Source organism: Onychostruthus taczanowskii, unplaced genomic scaffold, assembly GCF_017590055.1.
Source record: "Onychostruthus taczanowskii isolate IOZ18803 unplaced genomic scaffold, ASM1759005v1 scaffold14, whole genome shotgun sequence".
NCBI lineage: Eukaryota > Metazoa > Chordata > Aves > Passeriformes > Passeridae > Onychostruthus > Onychostruthus taczanowskii.
This window is the reverse complement of record NW_024498573.1, coordinates 5,047,050-5,065,141: the sequence shown is the minus strand read 5'-3', so window position 1 is coordinate 5,065,141 and position 18,092 is coordinate 5,047,050. Positions and strand designations below refer to the sequence as shown.

Here is an 18,092-nt window from a genome sequence, read left to right as displayed (position 1 = left end):
AGGCTCAGAAAAAGGGACAAGCTTTTGTCTGGAAGGCATAACGGAAGTGGGACAACTTTTACATCACTCCTTCATCTCTTTTCTTGGATATTTAATTGGCATTAGGAAACAGAGCAGGTCATTGGACTAATAAACAAAAAAAAAAGTACTGTTTGAGTCAGAAATACCCTTAGGAATTCTCCTGTTGGTAGTGTTTGTACTGATGTTATGAATTCCAAGATATTTAATGGTTTTTAGAAATATCTTAGCTGTTGTCAGGGTGGTGTGATAAAGCAAAAATCTGAGCTCTTGTCCTAGAAAAGATGCTTGGCCACATATTTGGGGAGAACAGCCTGAAGATGTGAGGTTTTGAATTTGAGTGCACAAAGAAAGCTCACCAAGCAAATACAAAGCCCCGCACAGCTTTCGTTCCTGTGGTGTTGCTGTCTTGTATAAATATCCAGAAAGTACTGGCTTATAATTTTGTGTTTATTAAGAAAATATATCTTTCATCAGCTGCTGCTTCCTTGCTCTCAAAAGCCTGCTTTACTCATACTTAATGCCATAATACTGCAGGTCAAATAAGAGATCCTGTATGACACAGTCCATTGTCATTTTCCAGGCAGTAGCTGCATCAAACCAACAGCTTTCAGTTGACTAGAGAACTTGGCTTTTTTTCCTGTGTTTACCTGGAAACTTGTCCCTTGAAAACATGGTCAACAGCTGCTTCTCTCTTCTCTTTATTGTTTCTCCCCCTTCCCATTTTTTAGTGTTGTCTCCTGGCAAGAGCCTGTGACTTGAAAGGGAAAGGGTCAGAGAGATGAGAATGGCTGGACTCCATATCCTCACAGAACACCAGCTCTGTGGTCATGGGAGGAAGAATCATGACTCTCCCTTCATCTTTACAGAGAAGAGAGGATCCGCCAGAAAATGGTTTGGGCTGAAATGGATTTTAAAGCTCATTTTATTCCACCTCCCATGCCATGGGCAGGGACACCTCCCACTATCCCAGGTTGCTCCAAGCCCTCTCCAGCCTGGCCTTGGGCACTTCCAGGGATGGGGCAGCCACAGCTTCTCTGGGCCCCCTGTGCCACTGCCTCTGAACCCTCACAGGGAAGGATTACTTTCTTTTCAGCTAAACCTGTCCTCCTTCAATTGAAAGTCATTACACTTTGTTCCATCGCTATTTGCTCTTTTCCAAAGTCCCACTCCAGCTCTCTGAGTCCCTTTAGACACTGGAAGGGGCTTGAAGGTCTCCCCAGGGCCTTCTCTTCTCCAAGCTGAACTCTGTCTGGCTGTTTTCACAAGAGGTGCTCCAGCCCTATGAGCATCTTTGTGGCCTCCTCCGTCCTGACTCCAACAGATCCCTGTCCTCCTGTGTTTAAGAGTAACCATTTGTAGGCAGGACAGATCAGTCAAAGTTTCTGTCCTGTTACCACATGTTACTTTTAGTATGCCATGCAAAAAATCAGATTACAAACCAAACAGAGTAGAGGGAATGGCAATGGCAAAAATGAAAACCTGGTGGTTGAGTCTGTCACGACATTCCTGCCTTTTTCTCCTGCTGCACAGGGGTGGGAAAATACTTCTTGTCCATGGGGGATGAAGTGAGAAAGGATGGGCTTCAACTGCAGCAAGTGAGATTTACTTTTGTGACAAAAACTTTCTAGGATGAAATATACCATTAGATTGCTTATGGGGGTTGTGGTAATTCCGTCCTTGCAGGTCCTTAAGAATATGTTAGAAAAACATCTGTCAGGAATGATAGCTGTAGAGCTGCTCCTGCTGCGGGGTATGGAGGTGGACTAGATAACCTCTGGAGATCCCTTTCAGACCTGTTTTCTATGAGCTCTAATCCAGAACATTTCATTACTCATCCCTTGAAGCCCCAAAGGTGACAGGACTATCACACTTCATTTTTACCCTTACACAATCTTTTTTGCTGGATGGTTTTTACTCATTCAGTGGTCTGGCTTCAGTTACATTTGTCATATGATTCCCTTACAGCCTCTGTGTATTAATTTTTTTTTCAGTCCATGCCCTTTAGGCCTTTTGTCTTTGTTTTTTAAATGGATCTCAGTAAGTTTGAAACTTTCTGAAAGAAAAAGTTGCTGCAAACTTAGATTTTTTTAAAAGATTTTTGAGATTTCAAATTAGATAAAATGAGTTAAAGCTGCTGTTAACTACTGATGTCATGTTCAGTGCTGCAGCAGACACAGGAATAGGAACTGGTTTTGCTTTGTTGAAGTGAGATAAATGTGAACAGGAGCAGATGAATGAGATGGGGAGCTGCCCAGGACAGAGGCTATTCTGCTTGTTTGTCCAGGGCTTGGTACAGTGTGGCCCTGAGCTCTGAGTGAAGAGCTGCTCTAGTAACCTTATTTATGATGGGAAGCACTCGAGGGACTGGGTACATGTGTACAGTGAGCACGAGGTGCTGCTGTAAGGTATAAAAGAACTAAGGTTTGTGCTTTGAAGTGATCATGTGGTGATCTAGGGGTGATTTAAAGACACAGTAAATTAAAAGATAGCCAAACCAGTGTGATCCTGTAAGTGCTGGGTTTTTATTCAGGAGTCATAGTGGCAGTAAATACCTGCACAGCCCTCTCTCTCTAGCACAGCTGGGCATTTCACAAGCTGGTGAGAAATAGTAGGTTCCCATTATATTTGCCCTTTTTCATCTCTTCCTGACATGGAATTAAATTTATTCTATTACTGGTGTGTGTTGATTTTTAAGTGGTTTCCTTGCAGGTTTGTTTCAGGACTTCCCTGACTCTCAAATTTGGATTGGTAAAGTGGAAGATTTCACAGCAAAAACAAAGGTATCAGGCTCGAGGTAAACAAACATCCTGCTTTATTTCATTGTAGTTTTCCAGTTCAGCTCCAGGGTGCCTTGGTCTGTGAAACAGCTGTGCTAATTCTGCCTGTGGCTGGGTGCAATTGCTCCAGCCAGAGCTGGCCAGAGGAAGGTGCTTGGAGCGGTCCCTGCTGTGGTGAGTGCCCCACTCCCTGCTCTGGGTTTGGGGAGAAGCTCCAAACACGCTCAGGACATCCTGCTCCTTTCCACAGCTGCCCACATCTTCCTTGGCCCTTTTGTTTGCCTTCTTCATCTTCCTCCCTGGCTTAAAATGACAGTCAGAAGATGAGAAATCCCTGGGGGTGTTCTGCACAGGGCAGTGATTCACTTGGGTGTTTTACAGTCCCCTGAATATCTGATGTCCTTACATGACTGTGAATTTGCAGCAGTGGAGCAGAGGGCAGTGCCATGGGGGTGTGACAGGGACAGAACTGCCTTGGGACACCCGTGCTGGTCCCTGCTCATCTCTGCTACATGCTGCAGGGTTTTTAAGTTTAACTTGGGTAATAATATTTAAGTCATTATATCAACCTTTCCTCCTCCGGACTTCTAATAACGTTTCCTAATCCAGTTATGTTATTTTTCTGAGGAGTTGACTTTTTTTATAACTAATTATTTTGTGCTCAGCTGTATGTTCTGAGTTCTATTTGCTTCATGGCTGGGTTTGATGCATTCTATTTAATTATGCACTTTTAACATTAAAAAAAGGAGGAGAAAACTCGCTTTGGTAGCTTTGGGCTGCATGAGTTGACACTTTGCTTCAATCAGCCTGCTCCCTCTAAAGGCTCTGGAACCCATGGACCCCTTCAGCAAAGTTATTATGAAGGCAGAATTGTAAAAGCTTGTCTTTATGGAAACTTTGATTAATTTTTTTCAAGGGGTGACCAGAGCTGCTGTGTTACAGAACTGTCAAATATCCTGTGTACAGAAGCCCTGTCATCTGAATTTCAAAGTCAGAGCCATATTTTGAGAGACTTGCCCTTTTCATCCTATCTGGTCTGTGGGGGTGTCGCTGTGACTGAGCCCTGTTTGGCCATGTGAAAGCAGCCTGCCAGGCTTCCTTTGCCAGGGACTTTGAGTTTAAATATATTTCAGGCCTTTAAAAAGGTCACTCAAGGCTGCCAGCCAGAACCTGTGTCTTAATTTGGTGCTATTGGAATCAGAGAAAAATAAAATCTGCAATCTCAGGATGGAGGGCAGGGAGTGGTGGAATTATCAGAGGCTTTCTAAAGTGCAGAATATGCTCTTGATGCAGATTTCTGCTGTGGTCTGAGGGGAGCAGGAGGATCCCTGGGCAGCAGGAAGGGTCTGATTGCTGCTCTGGGGCCTGAAGCAGCTCCTTTCCTTTGCTTGCTGGAAAGTCAGGATCACATTTTTACCCTAGCTGTTACGTGGTGTATCTTTCCAGGTGATTTATACCTGGCTGTTTAGGCTCCGCACTGCTGTTTATTTGGGTTTTTGCTCTGTTGCAAGGCAGAGGGGAAGCAGGAGTTGTGTGGGGGTTTGGGGTCTGGATTAGGGATTATTGCTCTGCTGACTGTGCCTGATGGGGAGGGGGAAGAGCTGAATTTCAGCTCTCAGTGGCCCATTCCCACCTTCTGCTGATGATCCCAAAGAAAGATCTTTCTCTTGCTCTGTATCATCTGATACACTTAACTGCCCTACTGAAAAATTTGTCTGGACTCCTACTAGCCTGATAAGTTTGTTTCTCCTTAATTCCAACTTGTAATCCTTCAGTTTGTTCTCTTATTTGTAGTCCAACATGGGCTCTTTTAAGAGTGGAAGGAGCTGACATCAGCAGTTGGAAGAGCCAAAGAAAAGATTTCTTATAACAGTAATCAGCCTGGCTGATTTCCCAGCAGCATCCTGGCCTGCCAGGGTATGGAACAGCCAGCACTAGGGACAGTCTCTTCTTCCACAGTTGACCCTAATTTAATAATATTTTGTTGAATTGTGTTAAAAGTTTGATTCTGGGTTTTGACTGGTATCTTGGAATGTGTTTTTTGTGATCTGGATAATTTTATATTTGTTTGGAGGGATTTAATTTTGTTAGCATCTTTACCAAATAATCTGATGAATGTGAAAAGCAGCTTTAATGTGATTTCTCATTGATTATTTTAATATAAAAGTTCTGTGATTTGAAGAGCAATAACTTCGTGCTCGCTTGCCTTCTTATAAGTAGGCCTTAGTTTTAATCTTGTAGGTTTTCAAAATTGAATCAGCAGAAATTGCAGAAAGTATGTTTACATTCACTTGCTATCTTACTAATGGATTTCAGCTTTAATCTCTCTGATTTTGCAAATTGTTTCAGCAAAATTGATGTCACCAGGATTTGGTTAAAGCATTTCAGTTTCAGCTTAGTTCTTTTCTAATGTGTTAAATTTTCATATGCCAATGCAAAACAAATTAACAATATTAACCTCTTACTAGATCCTTATTTCTCAAAGTACTTTGACAGCTTTGTGTTAAGTTTACTGGGTTTTTTAAATTAAAATCTTGGCTGCTAGTAAAACATACTTGTCAATGTGTAGTTAATTGCTGCATTAGTTCTGAAGTTATAAATCAAGTTGGAAAGTAAATTTGGTATCTTGTATTAATGCAGCAAAAAATAGTTGTTAAAGTAGGAATGCTGTCTGCTAATTCACTTGTCTCCTTTTAGCTAATCACTGCATTTATTCATGTCATGCATTTTGGCTGGATGATCTCGATCTTAATACAATAATAACTGGAATGCTTTTTCCCTTTTCTGAAGGCTGGTTTCTGTGGAACAGGTATTTGTCCCAAACAAGAAGCAGATGAGTAAATAAGCCTTTAGGGCAAGCAGATAGGGCTATGAACTTATTTCTATTATTATTTTTTTAAATTTATCTAAGATTCTTTTCTTGTTTAGTTTTTTTATTTCTTCTTTAATAGTGAAGGAGCATTAGTAAGAAAAAAGTTGACTGAAACGTGATTTTTTTTGGATAAAATTATACAGCCCTAAAATGATAATCTCAGGTGAGGTAGTGGGTCTGTATCAGTATATTTTGACTGAACAACAAGGAAAAAAACCATACTTACACCTCAATTTAGAGTGAAGCACCACAAGTCCCCTCTCCTGCTGTACATGTACAGGGCTCCCCAAATCACCTCTTCAAATCCTTCCTCCTGAAATTGCAGCTCTCTGGGTGGCTCCTGTGCTGTCAGTGGGCTGAGAGCCCCCTGTGCCAGGGTCCCCTCTCTTGGAGGGGATTATAGGATCAAAGTTGGAGAGCACTGCAGTATAACATGGTACTGTTTTAGGAACATCTCAGTTTTTCACAGAGGGAAAACTGCTGGTAGGTGAGCTGCTTAGAAGGGCTTTTTACACAGCTGAGGCTGAGAAATGTCTGAGAATTTTGGTAAGAAATACAAGTTGTGTTTTGCATGCAGGGAGCAGCACCACCCCTGACGCTGTAAATTTTTGAAGCCCAATGCTCCCCAGCACCCAGGTGTGCCTTCAGCTGGCTTTACTGCTACCAGAGCAGAAACCAATAAAACTCTGCCAAATCCCGAGAGAGACTTGAGGAGGTTTCTAGGAGCACTTGCCACATTTCATGTCTCCCACTCAGTCACGTTGTGGGGATGGTGCTGGCTAAATGCCTGTGCCTTGCTGGCTTTATGCAGGGCTGGCAATTGCCTTCCTTGCATCCCCTCCTGGGAGCCATCCCCCTCCGTGCACTGCTTGCTCAGAGCTCACTGCAGCAGCCTCTGTGTTGCCCTGGAACTCTGCTTTTGCTTTCCTCATCACCCGGAGTCTTGCCTCTCCATTAGCAAGTGGAATAAAGAGGACAACAATGTAATTGGGCAGAACGTTCCTAAATTAGCATTTCAGTTCTTGCTGAAGGCGTGTGAGGGAGGGCTGGGCGCTGCCACCTGCGGGAGTGCGTGGCAGAGAGGAGCACGGAGTGTGGGAGCAAGGTCAGGTGAAGCTAAAATGATTTAAGCCCGTGCTTTCAAAAGCAAATGATCATTTTGGAGGTAAAATTTACCACTTAGGCTAAAAGTTAATGTGAGCTCTTGCAAGCTGTAACAATATCCTGCCCTTTATGAAGGCTGCCACCACTTAACAGAAGCGAGATGCTGAAAGCATCCCTTAAGTGGCTGCTGGGGAAGTCAGTGCTGTAAACATCAGTGAGGTCAGGCTGCTGACCTTCAAAAAGAGTTTTACTTTCTGGAGGAGTAAACTCCTGAAAAGGCAGTCTGCTAACGAGATTTTGGGTGTTTTATAGTGTGCAGTGTCCATAATTTTATAAATGGTCTCTCCCTGCTGCTCGTACACCCTTTTTCACCCAGTGTGCATGGGAGGGGTGGATCAGCAACTTTTAAAATATTAGTTTGGAAATTACGTAGCACAGGTGTAAAAGTCTGTGAAAAGATTAAAGAGGAATTATTTGGGGGAAGGAAAAGATGACAACTTTGTGGCCAGAAAGAGAATGTGACTTGCTAACATTTTGAAGAGTGTGAGGCTCTGCAGGTAATCAGTTTTGTAAGGTTTCATTATATGACACAACTCACTACATGGCTGAGCTTAATGCAGTAATAGATCAGTGTTCTTTCTTTCAGGTAGCGATGCTATTTAAGTAGAACATTCATTATATCATGATAGCAGAGATCCTCAAAGAGCTAAATAATTGGAGCCAGGTGCTGGAAAAACAGTGAATACACATTGCAGTTTTAAAGACTGCTATTGTGGAAAGCCACCTAATTGCATTCTGCTGCAATTAATAATCATCTTAATGGCTTTGAATATTTATGAATATATAAAAATAAATAAGAAAATACACAGGCTAGGATAAAAATTTGGTTCATAAAATTTTATTGCTGGAAAGTAATTAAGCATGCCTCTAATCACATCATCATTTTTCATTGTGGGTAGGTTTGGGTGGAATGAGAAAGTTTGGAAAAAGAAAATGTGACTGTTCCATAAATTAGGTTGTATGAAAGATTTCATATCACAGATATTAAAAATCAGGCACTTACTTGCTTCTCATTTCCCTGCCATTGCCTGTTTTGACCTGGGATACCCTGAATATGGTAGGGGGGATCACTTTTCATCCCCATTCCACTCTCAGATGGGAGGTGAAGCTTTTAGCTTCCATCTTCTGGTCTGTATTGAACAGGAGGTCACAATGAAAGACTAGAGCAGCCTTTCCTGGCCTTTAAACAAATACTAATAATGTCTGAGGTTTTGAGATTAAAATTTGTCTCCTGAGCATGGAAATAAAAACACAGGATAAGAGCACAGAGAATATTGCTTGAAGTTTTGTCCCAAGTGGAATTCCTCTCTGCTTATATCCATGTAAGTAGACATGAATTTGACTGGCTGAAGTTTCTCTTCAATCTGCACAATGACCACTTACTCTCATTAGAAATTTTTTCTTCTTTGCAGCCCCTGTGCATTGCAAAATGTTCCTGCTTTGTTTTGACTTGACCTTTCATAGTCACTGAAAATCGATAGGCTTTAATGCATTTATTAAATAAGGAGGATTCTTTGGATTATCATGCAAGGTTCAGTGCTGGAGCAAGAGGAGAAGGTAAAGAGTGGAATATTCCTGCAGAGCCAAGCCAGGCTGCTGTGGCTGCAGGAGTGCTCTGCTCCTGCTGACCAGGCAGCCCAGGCCCCACTGCTGCCTGCTCTTCCCTCTTAAACTTCCTCCAAAGGAGGAAGCTTGCTCAGCTCTCTTTTCCTTTTTCTTCTTTCTTTTCTCCTCTGAAGAGAAATGACTTTTTCTCCTGCTTTGGTTGAGCTGTACTTGACTTTGTAAGGATAGGGAGTAATGGGAGTTCAAGCACAGCTGGATGTCATTTGGGCTGCAAAAAATATTGAAGTATTTACTATGAACTGTGCCTTATTTCTGAGAATACTCTGGCTTTTGTGACCTGATTTTTTTAAGTAACAAGATTTGTGCAAATCTTGTGCTCAGTTTAGTGTTCCATAGCCTGTGTGTACTTACACATCCTTTCTGTTTCTGAGTCTAGCTGGCCATTTTTGTGCAAATCTCTGGTTTGCATGTTACCACAGGATGGCTGTTCTTTAACCTGCTGCCACACACGTGCCTGCATGTGATGTGCAGTTTCAGGTCCTTTGGAAAGGGAGTAAGAAGTTTGGCTTACTATTTTTAAGTCTTTATTCCCAAATATGAACCTATTAGCTCATCTCTGAGTGGCAAGTGTAAATGTTATTGATTTCAGCAGGTTGGCTGAGATGTACCTGATAACACCAATTTATGTGCAAATACATTTGATTTGACTTTTTGAAATTCAGCTAATGATTTTGAATAGAAATTTAAGGTAGGCTTTTTCTTTAGCATTTTATCAACCTATCCCTGGTGGAGTAAAACTAAAGAACGTGGATGTCCTGACACATATTTTCTCTCAATGTCTGTCACTGGGCTTTTTATGCCTCTTTTTTATGGGTGCTAATTAGGAAAGCATTGTTCTTGTGTGTTTAAAGCCAGTAATTTTCTCACTGATACTTTGTAATGCCTCTTTGAAAAGATTACAGATGGATCCTCCACCTCATGATGAAATAAAAAGTAACAAACACAAAATCTGGGCATGACAAGCTTCTCATGGCGTGATCTGCTACAACATATTAAAACCAGATTTACATATTTGAAGAGTTTTCTTTCAATGCATGACAACTCTCACACAATTGTGTCTTGATGTGTCAACATGCATTCAGATCTCGGCATATTAAGAACGATTTGGAAGGAAGGAGTGTCAAAACACATTGATCAAATTGTGGTGTTGCAAGATTTAATTTTTTTTTTGCCCCCTTAGCTGCTACGTAGGGAACAATGCTTTGTGTAGGTTTAAAAAAAAAAAAAAAGTCTACCACCCTAAGTAACAACATAAATAAAATCTTACACTGAACAAATCAGAAGTGGAGTTTTATAGCATTTTTGCTTTCTTAGGGCATAATCATATCTAATCTGCAATAACAGAAGAGCAATAGATATGCACACGGAGGCAGTTAGATGATCAGTAATTGATTGTTTTCTTCTTAAAGAGCAAACTTCTTGTATACCAAAATGTGAAAGTGCTTTCCCTTTATGGGTCAGCATTGATTGTACATAAAACATGTGATAGAGGTTTCTGAAAACAGTAATTAAAATTGTGGGGTTTCAAAAGTGAGCATTGATTATATTTCAGGGCCTCTCAGTTAAAAGTTAAAGAGTAAACAACAGAGTTTTCAGCTGAGGCGTCAGGACAAGGAGGGCCTGGAATCTTCAAGTTCTTGCTGGGTAGTTCTGGTCAAGAGTAGAACATCACCTGTTAATTACATTTAAGAGAGGAACTTACATGCTTTTTCCCCTTTGCTACTAATAGCAATTTTTAAGTGATTAAAGCCCTTAATGAAGCAGTTACTGCTTCCTGTGAAATGTACTTAGGTGCCCAAAGGGACCCCTCTGGTGCTGGGCTTGGCTGGCGGGCAGGGAGAGGGGACTGGGAGGGGACGTGCTGCCCCAGTGACAGTGGCTGCACTCAGATGTTGCTCAGGTGGGGCATACCAAATATATTTTTGTGTCTCATTTTGAAAGCTTGGAATTATGTGGATCAGCCACCCTTTGGTGTAAATCAACAGGACTCAGAATTATGCCAGTTTACACCACATCAGAAAGTAGCACAGGGGATGCACTAATTTGTATAACTCCAGCTGCATGCTGCTAGAAGCAGCACAATGTTTTAAAGATGTCTTATATTCTGGTACCAGGAGATTGTGTTTAATTACATAAAAGTACATGTTGGAGTTGCCTTATTAAGCACTTGTACAGAAGGTAAAAAATAAATTGTCCCCATGTGATAAACCAGTACTTTGATTGTGAGACAGCCTTGTCACTTCCCTTTAAGTAGGTGTAAATTGAGAGTGCAAGTGTTTCTAGGAAACTGTGCTTATGTGATGTAACTGTTATTGTTGTTGGTTTCAGGGCACAGTGCTTTTGCTGCCTAAACCACACAAGCTGTCAAAAAGTCCCAAAGTGTGTTTTGGCTTTTGGTAGCACACAGGCAAAAATAATGTCAGATTGTTGATCTTGAATCACTGGATATCTGCCCTGAAAAATTTGCATCAGTAATTTAGAGCCCAAATGGGGTCACATCTAGTTGCTAGCCTACTCCAGACAAGTTCTGTTTTTACAGAAAAGTGTACCAAGCAACTGAAGTTTTGCCACAAATGAAAATATGAACTGCCTTTGGAAATTAAGTTATTAATAGTCCTTAAATTGGTGTCTTGATTGCTGATAGTCCTTGTCTTGCCTAGCAAGAATGGACATCATGTCATGTCCCTAATAAATGATCAGATTAGCATTATGAGCAGCATTAGATGATCAGAGAAGAGGAACAGGATCTGGAGTGCTCACTTCTCCTCCATGCACTTCTGTTTGTCCAGCAGTAGTGCACCTGCATTGTTTGGAATGACCTTGGCTCTGAGGTGCTTTTTAGCAGTGAGAATTTGCTGCAGAAAAGCTAAATCAGCCCAGTTGATATTCCTGTTTTCCATCAGCAAAGATGAACATGGGGAACCTGTGGCGCTTGAGGTAGTTTGAGCTGTTCAAACTGTTCACAAACTGTGTGGTTGATCACTGGACTGGAAAACAGTGTCATCCCTGGAAAGGGACTGGGATGGCTTTAATGCAGTTACATCCCCCTCCTGTCATAGCAGGTGTGGGAGGAAAAAGAGTTTACCACCCCCATGTTTGCATTGAGAAGGTAAATTTCTGTCCTGTAAAACTTGGTGGCTGTGAGGAAGCTTCTCAAATCCTGTCTTGCTGCAGTCAGAGATTTATTTATTACTAGAAGAACTGTAGAAGCTGCAGTGCAACTGCTGTGTTTCCTTATTAAACAGCAGAGTTTTCAGCTTGGGTTTTAAACCTGGTGTTTTTAAGTCTGCAGCCTCTCATCTGAAGGACATACTGAGAAGGGCTTCCTGCTTTCTGAATTAGTGTTTAATGTGTGGGAAGTGTACATCCCAATTGAAGTTTGTCTTCAGAAGCTTCTAATTAGGACAGAATGATTTGATTTTTCAGGAGGTAACTTTTGGGTTTCCAGAAATAACAAGACAGCCGCAAGGGTGATGCAGAGCAGGTATCACAGGTTACTGTCATCTTTGCAGCTGTCAGAAGTGTTTGAGTGGAAAGCAAACCCATGTGTTTGAATAAATAAATATTTTTTACTTAATTTATGGTTTTCAATCCAAAAGAAACTGTCAAGTTTGAGGTCTAATGACTGACTTTTTTTTTGTTTGCAGTGGCATGAAAATTTTCAGAAAGACTGAGTGATGTTTTAAGCTACTTCCCTGCAGGATGCCGAGCCACTTAGGTATTATTTTCCATATAACTTTATACAACAAAGCAGGAGAAAGGAGGCAGGAGAGCCAAGTGTAAAGTGGCCTCTCAGGGGGTAATGATATGGTATGCATTGCAGAGAAAAAAAGGCAAGTGTTTGAAATCACTGCAGTCAATCTATGATGTGTGAATAAAGACAAGAATTACCCTGTGTCTGGTTTCCTGTCACAGCTGAAAGGCTGCTCATGCTTGCTCGTAGTGTTTCATTTGGTAACTAAGTTTTCCTGGTCCTGAAATCGGGGTGCAGAGGGGGCACCTTACAACTGATGGTTCCATTTCAGAGGGAGCTGCCAGAAACTGCTGGACAGACTCACACAGGAGATAGTTTTGTATTTCATCTCCTTTCCAGTAAGAAAAGCAGCATGTTATCCCAACCCAGGAAGAGTTCAAGGCCAGGCTGGATGGGGCTTTGAGCAACCTGGTCTAGCAGAAGGTTTCCCTGCCATGCTAGGTGTGATGATCTTCATGGTACCTTCCAACTTAGACTGTTCTGTAGCTCATGTGATTCTGTGTTTGCGGATTGTGGAGTGACCTGTCTTCATATTTTCCTGATTAATGTTTGGAGGCACCTTGAACCTTCTAATCTTAGCAGGTGTGCACCCACAAGAGGTTCCTGGAGACTTAGGTCTTGCACTGGCAGTGTAACCATGTGTGGGAAGCTGCACTTCAGAACCTGAAGCTGTTGAGCAATGAAGGTCTCCAGGCTGGTCTGTGGCCACAGAGTGCTCAGTGGGGTTCTCCAAGTGGCACTGGGCTCTGGCATCCTTTGCAATTTAAGTCTGTAAGCGAGGCAGGATTTCAAAGCCAGGCAGCAGATGTGAGCCTTTGGCCTGTGAGTTCATTATTGTTCCCTGGCACCAAGCTCCTCTGTCAGAGAGGGGAATTTAGTGCAAGCTCTGGTAGGTAGAAACACAGAGGCTTTCTGTTTCTGTCTGAAGTCACCTCATCGAGCTTTTGGGCTGGTATGTTGGCAGCTGAGCAAAAGGCTGTTTATTCTACATGACTTTTAACAGTTTTGGAATAGCTTCCAAAGACAAATCCATGGCTTGTTCCCCCAAAAAGCCAGTCAGAAATTTTTAGCTCATCTGTCAGTAGCTGCTCTGGCTTTTATGGGTCAGCTCTGAGGAGGCGGTGTGATTAGAGCACTGTGTGTAGTCTCCAGGCACGTTTTGCAGCTTTGCCAGTGGAATGCAGATTTTGCTTATAGTTTTAAAATACTATCAGTATACTTTTGAAGACCTTGTTTATTTAGCTAAGCCACTTGCCTGGTCTCAAAGCTGGCAGAAGAGAATCTTCCTCGCTTCCCTTCTTGCTTTCCCTGTGTCCTCCAAATAGACATAAATAGTGGCCTTTTTCCTCAGTCTCCAAAAAATGTAGGATGTATTTCAATGAGAACTATGAAATTGCAGGTAACTTCTGTTCCTCTCATATTTCCTTTTGCAGAACAATTTCATGCAATTGCAGTCTGTCTGTGGGATTTGTTGATCCTTGTAGGATGAACTGCCTGAAATTCCTTCGGCTTTTCCTCCCTTGGAGATCCCTTGCACGCTGTCTCTGTGTGCTGCATATCAGCTGTAGCAGATACGTGCTGGTAGCTCTCTCCTCAGCAGTCTGGTACTGTTCAAAGCTTTGAAGTGATCAAAGAGGAGGATGAGGAGTAACAAACTGCTTTAACATTTGTTCTGGCAGGGATGGAGTAGCTCATGTGAGGTGTGTTGTGGGGCGCGTGCTCTGGAAGGTGTAAAGTGTTACTGCTGCTGCTTTGACAGAGCCACGGGGAGTCTGACACAGAAATAAAGAGATTCCTTCTTCCTATTGGCCCCTTTTGATACAGCGCTCCCCAAGATCTGCATTTCCCAAAGGCTTGAGCTTTCACTGGCTTTAAATTGTTCCCCACTTTTGAGGGGAGGAAGGGCATGACCAGGATTGTTAGACAGAAGTACCCGAACTTTGAAGCTTGCCCAAAACCTTTTTTCTGTTCAGCTTTTAAGACCCTTGTTTATGGAAATGGTTTTTCCTCGTAGGCTCCTTTTTCCTCTGGAAGATGAAAGTGCAGATTAAGTAATATCACCCATGGGAGCTCTCATGATGGTTATTAGCTTCTTTGAAATACTGAATTGTTCCCTGTTCCACAAACTGACGCTGGCAATAGGGATGTGGGGATATAGATTTTTGCAATAGTATCTATCCAACCACTTGAGATATTGTTTTCTTATTTTATTTTTAATTCCTCACATGTTGGCCTTAGGAAAAATGGTAATATCTTCTCAGTCTGAAAAGGACCCTGAACAAATAGATGGTTTTGAGGAGCAGCAAAATATGATGTTACTTTTGAAGAGCAGCAGAATGTGATGCCATAATTCCTCCAAACAGCTTTGTAGGTCAGATCTGCAATTTCTTTTCAGCTCCATGTGTGAGCAAAAGTAACATGTAAGCTTCATATATGTAGCTTGAAGTCAGAATGATAGTTTTAAATTTAAAATCACTTTTTATGTTTAGTTGAAAAGTGTCTTTATTAGCTCAGTAGATAGGAAAAAAGCAAAACAAATTGCTGCTGTGGCATTGTAAAAGAACTTGTTTCTACCCTTCTTAAAAGGAATTTCTGTGAAAATAATCTGCAAGAAAAAAAGCTACATGGATGCTTCAGTAATTCACAGTGAATATGAACTTGTCTACTAGCACAGGTTTCATCTTGTGGGAAAAGAAAATTGCAGCTGATTTATGATAGAAATGTGAATGTCAAGAAGAAGGAATTAATAGAACAGACAAGAAGGAATTACTCATTCCAGGAATGTGCATTGCTCTTTTCAAAGAAAAGTTTTGGTTCAGTTGTGTTCTGCTATTTCAGCCTTCTCCAAATTCATGTATGAGCATTTGGGCTTTAACTTCTGGAAGAGATGAACAATTATTTTGAGTAAAAAACTGCATCTGACTTATAGGGGTTCCTCGTGTTAATAGTTCTGTCAACCTAACAAGCTCTTGACATATATTTATGCCGTAGGAAAAATAATTGATAATGATTAAATATTACAGTTTGGACAATTGTTTTTGGCCTAATTCAACATGTGAAAGTTGAAAATTATTTTGCTTGTATGGTCCATTTACTTTTGTCTCAGTCATGGACTTTCTCTTGTGCAGTTGTAAATGAGCACCATTGCATCAAGTTTGCAGATAAAAGCTTAATAGAAATTCTTATGTCAGCGTGGTTCTCTGGCAGAAGAAAAATTGCATTGCTCTGAGATACCTCAAGGGAGAACAGAATACTTTATGGAATCTGATGTCACAAGTTAAATACCTTGAATCAGGTACTTCAAAAAGCAGTTAGGAGAAAAAACCCTGAATTATCTGTTTAATGGAAATCTGTCTTTTGAATTAGGTCACCTGTACTAAGCTTCCATAGTCTAAATCTGTATATCACACATGCAGTATTTTATCTCACCCAAACATTATGGGTGAGGGGGGAAAAAAAATCAAAGAAGTTCTGTTTTACTCAGCCCTGGCTAAGAGAATGTGTGTATGATCCCCAGCCTGCCTCTGGAAGGCTTTGTATTAATGGGGGTAGAGGAAGAGAGAAGTCAGTTACTTAACCTTAAAAAAACCCCCCAATTTTCCATGAAAGAAAATGCAGTAGGTGCTATCAGCTGCATTCCACTTTGTCTCTCCAGGTGTTTGTGGAAATAGAAGTGGTTTCAAGTGTCCTTAAGAATTGTGTGATTGATGAAATCAGCCAAATTCAGGAATGGGCAGGCATCTTTCTGCAGCTTGTTTTAGAACTTGATTAATATACAGATTTCTTGCCTCCTGTTCTCACTGTCATTAAAACATCTGAAATTAGTGGGAAGAAAGTGGCAACTTTAGTTTGAACACTGTTCCTTTGATGCTGTGTATAAAAAGTTGTAAATGTATTGTACTTCAACAGTGCAAGTGTACAGGTTGATCAGCAGGGACTCTGAACTTGTCAGAAACAAATGTGAATTGATTAATTTTTTTTCCTTGAATGTTGCAATTTTGTTTCAGCTGATGTGGGCTCTGTCATACCAACTGCTGTGGAGTAAATTATTACTAAATGTTAGGTGGTAGTGGTGATTATTTCAAAGATAGAGTAATCTAGAAGAGACAGTTTGCACAGGAAAAGCAGTCAGTCATATTAACTAAACTGGCAATAACTGCCACAAAACATCATCATCATTTTATACCCCTTTTGGTCATGCTGTTTAACTAGATGAACTATGTCCTTGTTTGTGTTTCAGAGAAGAAATCTGGAATACAGTCACTTCAGGGAAAATGCGAGAGCCTTGATTTATTGATGTTATTTTATCAATTTTGCACAGGTTTTATGGGGAGGAGGGAAGGAAGGAAGATTAGGAATTTGAGATGAAGACAGAAAGAAATGGCCACAAATGCCTGTCACACCCAAGAGAAGTAATCAAATTACTGCCATCAAGTAAAATGATATCACTGATTATGAAATTTGAAATTGGTGCCTAGAGCACTAGGAAAGCTGACAGTGTGAGGCAGTGTATTTAAAAAGGAGACTGGGTGCAAACATATTAATAAGCTTTTAAGGAGAAGGAATCTTCTGCAGGAGGGCATAGTGTCAGTAATTTATGGGCATGAATGAAACTCTGCATCAGTGATTTATAGTGTCAGGCAGGGCTATTAATGTGATTAGGGTTCAGAGTTTAATTTACTTCCCTCTTTAAAAGAGAAGAATTATCTACTGTAAAGACACACATGAGTTGTTTTAAATGGGGTGTGAGGACCCTTCTGGGTGAAACTGGAGGAACTGTTTTAAAGCAGTCAAGAGATTCAATGGGCATTGCATGTTCATTTTTCTTAGCTCTGTCGTATCCATGAGGAGTCCCTGTAGGTCCCACCTCTCAGGACAGAGCAAGCAGTGGCAGGTCTGCTTCTGTCTGGGCTGGTACCAGTGAATTTTGTTAGTTATTTACATAATCTTTTTCTAACCTGTGAGAGCTGTTCTCTTGGCACAGATTTGAAGTTATGTGACTTTCTTAGTTTGAAGAAGAAAAAGAAAGAGGTGTTTCATTCTTAGTGAAAATGACTTAATTTCTGCTGAAGATGCTAAGACCAGAGTGGCCTCTTGTTGTGACTGTCTTGGTATCCTTTGTGGTGACATGAGTGATACTTGCATCGTTTTCACAATAGTTGAAGAATTGCTTGAAGGAAGAGCTAGACATGGCATAATTACTCTGATTTATGAATGAGAAATGAAGCTCAGAGAAAATTCTAGTTTTCAGGGTTGTGGAAGTCAGAGGCTCTGGAGGACTCATCACCCCAGAAGCAAGGCTTGTGTGTGTAAAAAAAGTGTGTCTCATTGCTTCTGTCATTAGGAAATCTGTTTGCAGTCCCAAGCCCCAGTGACTCTAGACATTCGCCACCCAGTTCCCTAAATCTGCTTTTTAAGCACAGTTTCTCTTCCCTGTTTGCCCTGCAGAGCTGCTGCTTGTTATGTTGAGCATCCTCCTCTTTCTCAGTTTGCAGTTAATCTCTCCCCACTCATCCCAGCCTGTTCTCTGGCTGGCACAGAGCTCTCATCTGTGGGAGGGCAGTGTGATTTAAGGGGGAGGAGAGAGAAGCTGAGTGCTTATGCCTGTGAGTGGTTTTTGAGCTGTGGGTTTATTGCTATATACACCTCACCTTTCTTAAAGTCTCCTCTGGAATTCTCTTCCATCCCTTGCAGTTTTCTTTAAACTTTTCTGGACAAACTTCTTGGCTGCTTTTTCCTCTGCTGCTCTGAGTAGAGCTTAAGGCAGATGCAGTGCTTTTGCTGTGACCTTCAGTATCACTCCCACAGCTGATATGAAATACCATACAAACCTTGATGCAATTTTCCATGGCTGCTGTAGGCAAGGTCTCACTTTAAT

General features: G+C 41.3%; 1 protein-coding gene across 6 annotated transcripts in view; it reads left to right on the top strand.

Moving 5' to 3' along the window:
* Positions 1-18,092, top strand: part of SGCD (sarcoglycan delta) — a 306,318-nt gene that overhangs the window by 37,508 nt on the left and 250,718 nt on the right. The window lies entirely within an intron of this gene.